The following is a 14,399-nucleotide window of genomic DNA, read 5'->3' as shown; positions in this document are numbered from 1 at the left end:
ATGCTGCTAACAGATAAGTGACTGGCCTTTTGAAGAAGACGGTGTGAACCTTGCGCTCGTTCAGCCTTGTAACTGAATCGCTTAATAGTTTCATTTATAGGTGCTTCTAGCTCTCTGATTCTATACAGATCATGACTAGGTACGCTATGCAGAATAATAGAAAGAAATATTGTAAATATGTGTGTATAGGCTTGGTAATTGCATGTGTACTAATAATAATGGCAATTGTGCTTGGAATGCATGGAAAGGGTGAGAATGAAAATATTGAGGCTTCTACTTTTGCTCCTGTTACTGTCACTGAATTAACTCCATTGAAAAGACTGGCATTGGATGAGAGACTCTTGCATGATAAGAAAGAGCTTTCGTATAACGTTTTCTATCGCTTGCTAACAGAGTATGTTGAGACTATGGATGCGAAAGATTGTTATGTGTGTACGCAGATACCGACATCAGTAAAGGAAGGGGTAACTTATCACCACATGCCTCTTACATATGGGATTACATGTAGTATAGTAATGTCTAGGTTTTATGGTCAAACTAACATACAGTATTTTTATTCGAATTATGATGTTACCTTTGCTTATGTTCCTATAATAGCGCAGCTAAGCCAGATTGCTAAAGATTGGGATGCTAAAATTATGAGGGAATTTTTCGAGCCAATGCAACCTTTTGAAACGGCTCATGCTCATAGGGAGAACCTTACTTGCTCAGTTTCTGCTTTAGAAATAAGCTTTTTAGATCGCACAGATGATAGAAGGGCACAAATGAAGGCGAAATTAGAAAAAGAGCTACATAAGAGGACTTCAGTAGATAACTATGATTTTGCTGCTATAAAGACACAAGGGAAAATAGCTTTAGATGCTTGGCATGTAGGGAAATTTTGTATATATCGAGGTGAATCTTATTATGACAATATTTTTGTAGGAGCGAGTGAGTGTAAACATACGTTTATTTTTAAGGCCAAATGGACATTCATGATGAACGGACTTGACCCTGTCATTCCAGGTGTATATTACATTTGTGGGTATAATGCCTATTATCGTCTTCCAAAGGGATGGTGGGGGAGATGTTATTTGGGTATAGTATTCCCAAAGGTTTATCAGCTGGATGACGTATCGATGATTCAAAAGACACCTGGATCCCATCGTATCCAGAAAAGAGAGACCGCAGCTGCTGTGGTAGGAGATATATTTGGAGCCATGATTCCTTCATTGGGAGTTGTGCTGAATTCCATCAAGATAAGAAAGTTGTCTACTATAGTGGATAACATGTTGACAAAGTTTTCAGGTGCTATAATCCTGATAGATGCAGAACTTGCAGCGGAAAGAGCTATGACTCTTCAAAATAGGCTTGCTTTAGACATTCTTTTAGCAAAGGATGGAGGCGTTTGCAAAATGCTTGGTGCACGATACTGTTGTACCTATATACCTGACAATAGTGTGAAGATTAAAACTATGCTTGCTAATCTAACAAAAGAAAGTGCAGATTTGAAGGAATTGAAAGAACAAGGAGTGTGGGAGAAGGTTGGAAAGGGACTTGCTTCAGTGGGACATTGGATTGGGGGAATTTGGAATGGAATATTGTTAAAAATAATAGAGGGAATTTTAATAGTAATAATTTGTGTATTTGGAATTTGGGGAATAAAAAGGGGAATAATAATGATTATGGAAAGAATTAAAAGAAGAAAAGAAGAGAAAATTATGAAAAGAATGGCAGAAGAATACAAAGCGCAAACTAGGGGAACTAAAAGAAAATGGGAACAGACAGAATTTTAATGAAATAAAATTTGTGGGCATGATTTGTGTGATGACAAGTAGTCATCAGAGGAGGGATTGATGAAGCAGAAAATGAAGGTTTTGATTTATTAACGCTTAAACGTAGTGCTGAAATAATCATGTGTGACTTTAACCGAACTAATAAAGATTGTACGGGGACAAAATGTGCCTCAGAGTAGTTTGCCATCATTTATATGTGAGCTTTATATAACGTGGTTTATTAGAATTGCACTAATCCGACATAATCATAAACGTGTGCTACGATTTGCTTGCTTGAATTGCTTTAGCTTAGCATGACTTTAGCGGAGGCTTTGGCCTAGTTGCCCGGTCTCACGGTTTAGGTGCTCGTATTTTTCCACTGTGCTAATAAACGTGTATTTTTGCTTGAAGCTGTACTTTTCCACAGAAACTGTTCACATGCTTATCTTAAGGTTTCGTGCCAGCCTGGCATATTTTCTCCTTACTTCAAGGTCGACTTGCAGGTGCGGACAATGGAGGCTCTGAAAGTGAGCTAATTGGTAGACAATGTTGCAACTTGCGTACCCATCTCCAAGGATAATGTATGCTTAAGTAAAAGCTTGAGAACTGTCGTTTTTGATTGGTTAATTTGAAGCTAACCTATGAACCCTCCAATGGAAGACCCTACTGGACTTGAACTGTTGTCTATAAAAACCAGGTGCACGAGAGGAATCGCTCTCTCCATCATCGGACATCCCGCCATTTTGACTTCGTAGCTATTATGGCCCACTTTGCTGCGACGCCATTTTGAAAGAGACTTTGATTCTTTCTCTAATCGAGAGAAAGAGACTTTTAAATGATTCTTGCCCTAGAGACTGTAACTTTGATTTGATCCCTTTGCATGAAGTAATAGTTTTACCTTGCCGCCGTGAGGCAATTGCCCCGTTCACCCCTGCCCCTTTGCCCCGTCCTATGCTGATCGAAACGGCACCCATGCTGACCGAAGAACGGTACCTGTGAGACGAAGACTTCCTTGATTGCTGATCGTAATTGGTAAATATGAAAGGAAAATTGTAAAATTGCATTGTGTTTCTTTTAGGTAACCAACTGCTGATTTTGATAAGGTCCCTAATTAGGAGTTTTTCTAAATTAATGTTGCTAAATTGTTTTCGCATGAAGCCCCACATGCCGATGCTAATTTGAGGTTAGACGAGGGTTCCATATGTCGCACGATGCAATTTGAGATCTTGTTATGCTGACTAAATGTATGCAATTAGTTCATTACAGATTATCGTATTAGTGATTTGCATTGCTATTATCGAATGCCTTGTGATTCAAATGCTACATAGATTGCACCTGTTTCGCCGCTATGGACAGCTATTAATGTTCATATATGTTTATCATTTGGTGTTGAGACACATTTATATTGTGCTGGCTTTCTAATATAGGGAAATAAAATTCACTAATTTTGAATAAACTGGTGTGGTTATTCCTGACTGAAAGGTCAGGGTTCGCTGAAATGTATTCTGGATTAATTGTTAAGTGCTATGTCTATCAAGGTATTGCCTATGTTCGTTATTGATTATTGATTAGAGGGAGTTGATCGATTAAGAGTACAGAGAGTTCCCACTTAGTCAAAAGATTCATCGGCCTAAAGAGCGTCCGGACACAAGTAAATTATTACTGCGGACCGCTCTATCAGTGGTTAAGGTGATGGGCTTGCAATCCATTGGGGGTTCTCTGCGCAGGTTCGAATTCTGCCGAGTACGTCACTTGTTTATTTTAAACCTGATATTTAAAATAACTGTGAAGAGCACATTTACCAACTTTATTTGGGAAGGTAGATAATTTGCTTTAAATCTTTATTTAACAGAGGTTCGATTTTATTTTGCAGAGAGAAGAGCGGGGTGACCGCGTGGGGAGAACACATTATTTGTTAAATTTGAAGGTGATCTAAGCAGAATGAAGGAAAACAACAGCAGCGCCCATCAGCCGATTTCTTGGGAGTCCACGGTTTAGGAGTTTACTTAGAAGGAGACTGTAAAAGAGTTTTAATATTTGGGACCTATTGGTAGAGTCACTGTGTATGCAAATTGAAGGGGCGGGAGGGAGATGCGTCATTAAGATCTGTTAAAATCCATCTCTGGCAGCGGTGGGATTCGAACCCACGCCTCCAAAGAGACTGGAGCCTAAATCCAGCGCCTTAGACCGCTCGGCCACGCTACCTGCTGCTCTCAGGGTGACTGTGCACTTCATGAGCACCGAAACCCTGCGTCTGCGCACTCAGTGTGGAAAGTCGAGTCGATAAACCGTTTAAAGGACATGATTACAATGTCGGGAGGGTGATGTGGTAATTTAAGGTTATCTCTCTTACTCAGTCACTGCACAAGTCTTCTCCCAGCTGCTCGGATCTAGTGCAATCACCTTAAAAGACAACACTCTCCGAGCAATGACTTCCAACCAAGGTATAAGTTCAGTATCAGCGACCCTTGACCCCAGGGTAGGTCGCTCCCCTGTCCTCACAGCGCCACCAGATCCAGATCCCCTGTTCTGCCTTCTCTTTTGCCTGCATCGCTGCCTGTGCCCCGAGTGTCTGTGTTGCCGTGTGTCTGCGTTCGCGCTCCCCTTTTTTTCCTTCTGTATCCCCGAGTGCCTGTGCTGTGTGATCGCGCTCCCCTTTTTTCCTTCTGTATCCCCGAGTGCCTGTGTTGTGTGATCGCGCTCCCCTGGTTTTCTTCTGTATCCCCGAGTGCCTGCATCTTCTGAGTGCCGTCCCCCTTGCCCTCCCGCCGTCTCCCCCTTGTTTTTCCTGTTTTTCTGCGCCTTTCGGCGCTTCGCCATTTTTCTAGGCCTCCTCGCCTTCGGAGCCTTTTTCCCGCCGCTTTTTTGCTGCTTTTTTCGCCCTACCCGCCCTCCTCCCGCCTCCCAGCTGACCCCGCCTCCCCGGCTACCCCTTAAATGGCGGCCGCTGCGAGGCAGTAGTAGCGACCCTTGACCCCAGGGTAGGTCGCTCCCCTGTCCTCACAGCGCCACCAGATCCAGATCCCCTGTTCTGCCTTCTCTTTTGCCTGCATCGCTGCCTGTGCCCCGAGTGTCTGTGTTGCCGTGTGTCTGCGTTCGCGCTCCCCTTTTTTTCCTTCTGTATCCCCGAGTGCCTGTGCTGTGTGATCGCGCTCCCCTTTTTTCCTTCTGTATCCCCGAGTGCCTGTGTTGTGTGATCGCGCTCCCCTTGTTTTCTTCTGTATCCCCGAGTGCCTGCATCTTCTGAGTGCCGTCCCCCTTGCCCTCCCGCCGTCTCCCCCTTGTTTTTCCTGTTTTTCTGCGCCTTTCGGCACTTCGCCATTTTTCTAGGCCTCCTCGCCTTCGGAGCCTTTTTCCCGCCGCTTTTTTGCCGCTTTTTTCGCCCTACCCGCCCTCCTCCCGCCTCCCAGCTGACCCCGCCTCCCCGGCTACCCCTTAAATGGCGGCCGCTGCGAGGCCGCGCAGCGGGTGCGCCGCTGGCGCGCCGAAGTTGCACCTAAGGCAAGCCCATCTGCGCCCGTCTGGACCGCGCACAGCGCCCGAACCCCTGGCCCCCGCGCCCCCCGCCTGACCTACGACTCCGCCACCCTCGTCAACCTCAACCCCGGCTGCACTCCGGGCTGCTACCGCGCCCCCCCCAAACGGACCCACGGACCCTTCACCTGCAGCAACTGTCACTTCACCTGCCTACGGACCAACACCGCTCCCGTCAAGAACGACTCCCCCGGAAGAAATCTCCACTGCATCCTGGTCAACACCCGATCCGTCCACAGGCACGCCATCGAACTGTGGAACCTCATCAACTCTACGAACCCGGACATCGCCTTCCTCACCGAGACCTGGATGAATCCCTCCTCGGCACCCGACATCGCCATAGCCATCCCCGACGGCTACAAAATCATCCGGAAAGACCGCACCAACCGCATCGGAGGAGGCATCGCCATCGCACACAAAAACTCCATCCGCATCTCAACCGACACCGACAACTCACTCCCCAACGCCGAACATCTCCACTTCACGATCCACAGCGACCCCAAGACCACCCTCAGAGGCACCCTCATGTACAGACCACCAGGACCCCGCACCAAGTTCAGCGAAGACATCGCAGAATTCGTCAACCCTCACGCACTCTTGTCCACCGACTACATCCTCCTAGGAGACCTCAACTTTCACCTGGAGAACCTCACCGACAACAACACCACCGCCTTACTGGACAATCTCACCAACCTGGGACTGAATCAGCTAGTCAACACCCCCACCCACTACGCCGGACACACGCTCGACCCCATCTTCTCCTCCAGCAAACACATCACCTTCAGCCACACCACCCAACTCACCTGGTCGGACCACAGCTGCGTCCACTTCATCTTCAAGAAGACCACTGTGCACCACCACACCCAGCAACCACCAAGAAGACACTGTAATCGTATCACCACGGATCAGCTCGCATCAACCCTCTCCCAGAACCGACCCACCAGCACCACCGACCCAAACGAAGCCGCCAACAACCTCACCAACTGGATCTCCAACTGCGCCAACCTCCTGGCCCCCCTGAAAACTCAAGCCAGCACCAACAACCACAAGAAAAACTCCTGGTTCACCCCCGACCTCAAGGACTCCAAGAAAGAATGCCGCGCCCGCGAGAAGACGTGGCGCCTCAACCAGACCGAAGAGAACATGTCAGCTCTCAAGGACGCCACCCGCCAACACCACCAACGCCTCCGCGCCGCACGAAAAACAGCCTACCGGATCAGACTTGACAACAACGCCCAAAACAGCAAGGAACTATTTGGCATCGTCAAAGAGCTCTCCAACCCGGACGCAGAAAACAACTCCATCCCTCCATCACAGGACCTCTGCGACTCCCTCTCGACCTTCTTCCACCACAAGATCACCGACATATACAACAGCTTCCCGACCACTGACGCGAACCCCCCCCCGGAACCCGCTACCGACATCGCCACCATCCTCACCTGGAGCCCAACCACCACCGAGGAGACCACCCGCGTCATGAACTCGATCCACTCCAGATCCCCATCGGACCCCTGCCCGCACCACATATACAACAAAGCCGACGACATCATCGCACCGCACCTCCGAGATGTCATCAACGCCTCCCTCACCACCGCCACCTTCCCGGAGAGCTGGAAACACTCAGAGCTCAACGCCCTCTTAAAGAAACCCACAGCAGACCCCACCGAACTCAAAAACTTCCGGCCCATCTCTCTCCTGCCGTTCCCCGCCAAAGTGATTGAGAAAATTGTCAACACTCAACTCACCAACGCCCTGGAAACCAACGACTCCCTCGACCCCACACAGTTCGGTTTCAGGACCAACCACAGCACCGAAACCGCCCTCATCGCAGCCACGGACAACATCAGAGCCCTGACCGACAAGGGTGAGACTGTGGCCCTCGTACTCCTGGACCTCTCCGCAGCCTTCGACACGGTCTGCCACCGCACCCTGATACGACGCCTCAGCAACGCCGGCATCAGAGGCAAGGCCCTCGAATGGATCATCTCCTTCCTCTCCAGAAGGACTCAGAGAGTCCGCCTGCCCCCCTTCAGATCCACAGCCACGGAGATTATCTGCGGCGTACCTCAAGGATCCTCCCTCAGCCCCACTCTCTTCAACATCTACATGACCCCCCTGGCGAACATCGCACGCAAACACGGACTCGACCTAATATCATACGCCGACGACACCCAGCTCATCTTATCCCTCACAAACAACCCCACCTCAGCTAGGACCAGATTTCATGAAGGAATGAAGGAAGTGGCGAACTGGATGACAGACAGCCGCCTGAAACTGAACGCCGACAAGACGGAGGTCCTCATCCTCGGCCCCACCCCCACCGCATGGGACGACTCCTGGTGGCCCCCCGCCCTAGGCAGCACTCCCCAACCCACTGACCACGCACGCAACCTCGGCTTCATCCTGGACTCATCCCTCACCATGACCAGACAGGTGAACTCGGTGACCTCATGTGCTTCAACACCCTACGCATGCTCAGCAAGATCTTCCGCTGGATCCCCACCGACATCAGGAAGACTGTCACCCACGCCCTCATCACCAGTCGCTTGGACTATGGGAACACCCTGTACGCGGGCATCACCACCAAGCTGCTGAGGAAACTCCAACGGATCCAGAACGCTGCCGCAAGACTCATCCTGGACATCCCTCGCCTCCACCACATCTCAGGACTCTTGAAAAAACTCCATTGGCTCCCCGTCAACAAGAGGATCACCTTCCGACTCCTCACCCACGCACACAAAGCCCTTCACAACCTTGGACCCAAACTCATCAACAACCGCGTCTCCTTCTACACTCCTCCGCGCACTCTATGATCCGCCGGACAGGCCCTGGCAGCCGTACCCCGCATCCGCAAAGCCACCGCCGGAGGAAGATCCTTCTCTTTCCTGGCAGCGAAGACCTGGAACTCTCTGCCCAGCCACCTTCGCGCCATACCTGAACACCTCTCCTTCAGAAGGCAGCTCAAGACCTGGCTCTTCAAGCACTGACCCCCCCCCCCCAGCGCCTTGAGACCCTTTATGGGTGAGTAGCGCGCTTTATAAATGCGAATGACTGATTGATTGATATAAGCACCTGCTCTACATAGGCAACGTGACTCCATCATTTTCTAATGAAACAAGTGTTCATAATGGTGGGGTCATTTCTTAGGGTGGGATCTAATGAATGAGCAGTTCATTCAAAAATTACCGAGGAGTTGCACGTATTCATGACATCAGCCCTATTGCCGCACCCAGTCTCCCCAACATACTCTTTAGCTTTCCAGTGACGTCATGTCTTGTGTGGCCTATTCACATTCCGCTGTTAATATTTTTTAGCCAACAGAATTCCACACTTCCCGGTCTTTGAGCTCACATTGAAAAGGCACAAGTCCCAAAATGCAACCCGGTGCTGTTTAAAACTCCAGCACTGGTGGGCGGTGCCTCAGGTGACATGGGGCCCACCTGGATGCTCTGACTGCCTTTCACGTGACAGTCACAGACACACACAGGACAGAGGTTCAAAAGCTATTCTGAAAGAAGTAAGCACAACAGGCCCACGTGAAACTAAACTTTTTAAAAAGATGATTTTTCTTTCTATTGACCGGTTTCTCACTCGTTCTGCGCGCCAAGTCAAATGTAAATGAGCCTCGCAATAAAAATGCACAGAGGATGGTAAAATTCACTTCACTCTGCGCTCGTTGATGCTGAGAGCATGGTTGTCAGCCCGCACGCTTGTTATTTTGATGTGGAATTACTTGATTGCTTTGTGATAATTTTCATTACTCTGAATTGCAAGCTCCCCTACCCCAGTAATAACGTTTGAGGTATTGCCTCCCTACCACACCAACAAGGCCACCCTCTGACCAAGTCCTTTGCCTCTCTTCAGAACTACCATAAGGCCCTCCATGCACTAAGAACTTTTTGCTTGACGACCATGTAGGCGTCCTTGGAATATTGATATTTAGAAGTAACAATGTTTGTTTATTTTAACTAACTGAACTTTTTAGGGTCTCGCTTGATAGACTCTGTAGTATTCAGTAAAGGGCTTGGAGCCCGCATGTCTCTCACCATTTTTTTATTTATGTGGCACTCTTCTTTACAGTTTCCTAATTCATCAAGGCATGTCTTGCATCATTTCCGTTCCTCTCTGTAGAGCAGCGACCAAGCGTTGATTGATTCAGCTTAATCAGTGCCTGACCGCTGCTCCCCACCTGATCAAGGTACTATTGTTACCTTTTACCTTCTAGTGCCCTGCAAACAGAAGGCTTGTGACTGGCAAAAACATGACCAGCAGGTCAACCAAAACTGTTAAGTTTTAAATTTAAATCTAACTTTCTTTTATTTTGCCAAATCGTCTTTTCCCACGTTCCACGCATGTTTTCTTTTGTTTTTGTTCGTGGGCGCTCTTCTCAAAAGATGACGATTAGCTTGTTTAAAATATTGCAAAGCAACAGTGTTTCTTTATTATGTGTAAGTTCTGAAATTATGCTTTGACACATAATCCTGCGGTACACTTCAATCCACCCCACTCCAATCTGCCCCACTACAATCCACCCCCATCCAGACCACTTCACCCACACTGATCCACCTCACTCCAGTCCAAATCACTCACCAGAATCCAATCCACTCTAACTCATCCCACTCCAATCCTCTCCAGCCACCCCTATCAAATCTGTCTCACTCCAATTTGCCCCACTCTAATAAAAAACAATCTGCACCACTCCAAAACAATCTGTCCCACTCCGATCTAAAACAATCTGACCCACTCCAATCTGCCCGACTCCATTTCAAAACAATCTCCCCTACTCCAATTCAAAACAATCTACCCCACTGCAATCTGCTGCACTCCAATCCAAAACAAACTACCACACTGCAATTCAAAACAATCTGCCATACTGCAATCGAAAACAATCTGTCCCACCCCAGGCAGTGGTGGCTGGTGCACTTTGAAAGGAGGTGGTGGGAGGGAAAAATAGTTCATCTGAAGCTAAGTGAAGAAATTGGAATAAAATAGTGAATTTTAACCCCTTCGCTGACAAGCCTTTTCCCCCTCAGGTGCCAGGCATTTTTTTGGCTATTTGGGGCAGGGCGCGCTTAGGCCATCATACATTTTTGTCCACATAAGCTACCCACGCCTAATTTGTGTCCTTTTTTCCAACATCCTAGGGATTCTAGAGGTACCCAGACTTTGTGGGTTCCCCTGAAGGAGACCAATAAATTAGCCAAAATACAGTAAAAATGTAGTTTAAAAAAAAAAAAATGGAAAAAAGGGCTGGAGAAGAAGGCTTGTGGTTTTTGTCCCTGAAATTGGCATCCACAAAGGGTTTGCAGTGCTAAAATCACCAGCTTCCCAGCTTTCAGGGACAGGCAGACTTGAATCAGAAAACCCAATTTTTCAACTCAATTTTGGCATTTTACTGGGACATACCCCATTTTTATGATTTTGTGTGCTTTTAGCCTCCTTCCAGTCAGTGACAGAAATGGGTGTGAAACCAATGCTGGATCCCAGTAACCTAAACATTTTTGAAAAGAAGACAACATTCTGAATTCAGCAATGGGTAACTTGTGTAGATCTTACAAGGGTTTCCTACAGAAAATAACAACTGAAATAAAAAAATAAATTGAAATTGAGGTGAAAAAAACAGCCATTTTTCTCTACGTTTTACTCTGTAACTTTTTTCTGCAATGTCAGAATTTTGAAGGCAATATACCGTTACGTCTGCTGGACTCTTCTGGTTGCGGGGATATATAGGGCTTGTAGGTTCATCAAGAACCCTAGGTATCCAGAGAAAATAAATGAGCTGCACCTTGCAGTGGGTTTTCTTTCTATACCGGGTATACAGCAATTAATTTGCCGAAGTATAAAGAGTGAAAAATAGGTATCAAGAAAACCTTTCTATTTCCAAAATGGGCACAAGATAAGGTGTTGAGGAGCAGTGGTTATTTGCACATCTCTGAATTCTGGGGTGCCCACACTAGCATGCAAATTAAAGGGCATTTCTCAAATAGACGTCTTTTTTACACACTGTCTTATATTTGGAAGGAACAAATTTAGATAAAGACAAGGGGCAGTAACACTTGTTTTGCTATTCTATGTTTCCTCAAGTCTCCCGCTAAAAATGGTACCTCACTTGTGTGGGTAGGCCTAGCGCCAGCGACAGGAAGTGCCCCAAAACACAACGTGGACACATCAAATTTTCCCTAAGAAAACCAAAACCTAGGTAAAAGACATTGTCATTTGCACCGCCAATAGCTCTAACTCTCACAAATGTGAGACCTTTCGCATTGCAAATGCTTGTTTTTTTGTGCCGACAAGTGTGCGTGGAGCCTGCTTTGGTTCTTAAGACCTCAGACCTAAAGCAAAGCTTAGACAGAAACATAGCAATGTGCCCTTTGCACACAGTTAGAGATCCTACTAAATGGAGTTATATATAGGTATGCACGGCCATTTTGCACAATTTTGTTGTGATTTAAAGTTTCGGTATGAGTTGTTGAGAGCTCGTAGTTATGGCCGAGTGGTTAAGGTGATGGGCTTGAAATCCTTTGGGGGTTCCCTGCACAGGTATGAATCCTGCTGACTACCCCACTTGTTTATTTTAAACCTGATTTTTAAAATAACTGTGAAGAACACATTTACCAACTTTATTTGGGAAGATAGATAATTTACTTTAAATCTTTATTTAACAGAGGTTCGATTTTATTTTGCAGAGAGAAGAGCGGGTGACCGCGTGGGGAGAACAAATGATTTGTTAAACCTTCCATTTGAAGGTGATCTAAGCAGAATGAAGCAAAACAACAGCAGCGCCAATCAGCCGATTTCTTGGAGTCCACGGTTTAGGAGTTTACTTAGAAGGAGACTGTAAAAGAGTTTTAAAATTAGGGACCTATTGGTAGAGTCACTGTTTATGCAAATTGAAGGGTCAGAAGGGAGATGAGTCATTAAGATCTGTAAAAATCCATCTCTGGCAGCGGTGGGATTTGAACCCACGCCTCCAAAGAGACTGGAGCCTTAATCCAGCGCCTTAGACCGCTCGGCCACGCTATCTGCTGTTCTCAGGGTGTCTGTGCACTTCATGAGCACCGCAACCCTGAGTCTCCGCACTTAGTGTGGAAAGTCGAGTCGATAAACCGTTTCATGGACATGATTACAATGTCGGGAGGGTGATGTGGTAATTGAAGGTTATCTCTCTTACTCAGTCACTGCACAAGTCTTCTCCCAGCTGCTCGGATCAAGTGCAATCACCTTAAAATACAACACTCTCCGAGCAATGACTTAAAACCAAGGTATTAGCACCTGCTCTACATAGGCAACGTGACTCCATCATTTTCTAATGAAACAAGTGTTCATACTGGTGGGGTCATTTCTTAGGGTGGGATCTAATGAAGGAGCAGTTCATTCAAAAATAACCGAGGAGCTGCACGTATTCATGACATCAGCCCTATTGCCTCAGCCAGTCTCCCCAACATACTCTTTAGCTTCCCAGTGACGTCATGTCTTGTGTGGCCTATTCACATTCCGCTGTTAATATTTTTTAGCCAATAGAATTTCACAGGCTCCCGTCCTTGAGCTCACATTGAAAAGGCACAAGTCCCAAAATGCAACCGGGTGCTGTTTAAAACTCCAGCACTGGTGGGCGGTGCCCCAGGTGACATGGGGCCCACCTGGATGCTCTGACTGCCTTTCACGTGACAGTCACAGACACACACAGGACAGAGGTTCAAAAGCTATTCTGAAAGAAGTAAGGACAACAGGCCCAGGTGAAACTAAACTTTTTAAATAGATGATTTTTGTTTCTATTGACCTGGTTCTCACTCGTTCTGCGCGCCAAGTCAAATGTAAATGAGCCTCGCAATAAAAATGCACAGAGGATGGTCAAATTCACTTCACTCTGCGCTCGTTGATTCTGAGAGCATGGTTGTCAGCCCGCACGCTTGTTATTTTGATGTGAAATTACTTGATTGCTTTGTGATAATTTTCATTACTCCGAATTGCAAGCTCCCCTACCCCAGTAATAACGTTTGAGGTATTGCCTCCCTACCACACCAACAAGGCCACCCTCTGACCAAGTCCTTTGCCTCTCTTCAGAACTACCATAAGCCCCTCCATGCACTAGGAACTTTTTGCTTGACGACCATCTAGGCGTTCTTGGAATATTGATATTTAGAAGTAACAATGTTTGTTTATTTTAACTAACTGAACTTTTTAGGGTCTCGCTTGATAGACTCTGTAGTATTCAGTAAAGGGCTTGGAGCCCGCATGTCTCTCACCATTTTTTTATTTATGTGGCACTCTTCTTTACAGTTTCCTAATTCATCAAGGCATGTCTTGCATAATTTCCGTTCCTCTCTGTAGAGCAGCGACCAAGCGTTGATTGATTCAGCTTAATCAGTGCCTGACCGCTGCTCCCCACCTGATCAAGGTACTATTTTTTCCTTTTACCTTCTAGTGCCCTGCAAACAGAAGGCTTGTGACTGGCAAAAACATGCCCAGCAGGACAACCAAAACTGTTAAGTTTTAAATTTAAATCTAACTTTCTTTTATTTTGCCAAATCGTCTTTTCCCACGTTCCACGCATGTTTTCTTTTGCTTTTGTTCGTGGGTGATGAAGCTGAAATGAAGGTTTTACATTTATTAACGCATAAACGTAGTGTGGAATAATCATGTGTGACTTTAACCAAACTAATAAAGATTGTACGGGGACAAAATGTGCCCTCAGAGTAGTTTGCCAACATTTATAAGCGTGCTTTATATAACGTGGTGTATTAGAATTGCACTAATCCGACATAATCATAAACGTGTGCTACGATTTGCTTGTTTGAAATGTCTTAGCTTAGCATAACTTTAGTGTAGGCTTCGGCCTAGTTGCCTGGTCTCACGGTTTAGATGCTCGTATTTTTCCAATGTGCTAATAAACGTGTATTTTTGCTTGAAGCTGTACTTTTCCACTGAGATCGTTCACATGCTTATCTTAAGGTTTCGTGCCAGCCTGGCATTTTTTTCTCTTTGCTCCAAGGTCAATCTGCAGGTGCGGACAATGGAAGCTATGAAAGTGAGTTAATTGGTATAAAATGTTGCAACTTGCGTACCCGTCTCCAAGGATAATGTATGCTTAAGTAAAAGCTTGAGAACTGT

The 14,399-nt window shown here is 46.5% G+C and overlaps 2 non-coding genes across 2 annotated transcripts; both read right to left on the bottom strand.

The window, feature by feature from the left end:
* Positions 1-3,877: 3,877 nt before the first annotated feature.
* TRNAL-UAG (transfer RNA leucine (anticodon UAG)) lies at positions 3,878-3,959 on the bottom strand. Its single transcript has one exon. It is a non-coding gene; the product is annotated as a tRNA-Leu (tRNA).
* Positions 3,960-12,229: 8,270 nt separating this feature from the next.
* TRNAL-AAG (transfer RNA leucine (anticodon AAG)) lies at positions 12,230-12,311 on the bottom strand. The gene has a single exon. It is a non-coding gene; the product is annotated as a tRNA-Leu (tRNA).
* Between the last annotated feature and the right edge of the window lie 2,088 nt (positions 12,312-14,399).

This window comes from Pleurodeles waltl, chromosome 12 (assembly GCF_031143425.1).
Source record: "Pleurodeles waltl isolate 20211129_DDA chromosome 12, aPleWal1.hap1.20221129, whole genome shotgun sequence".
In the NCBI taxonomy this organism is placed as follows: domain Eukaryota; kingdom Metazoa; phylum Chordata; class Amphibia; order Caudata; family Salamandridae; genus Pleurodeles; species Pleurodeles waltl.
Note: the sequence above shows the minus strand (reverse complement) of the source record. Positions and strands in the feature narration are given on the sequence as shown.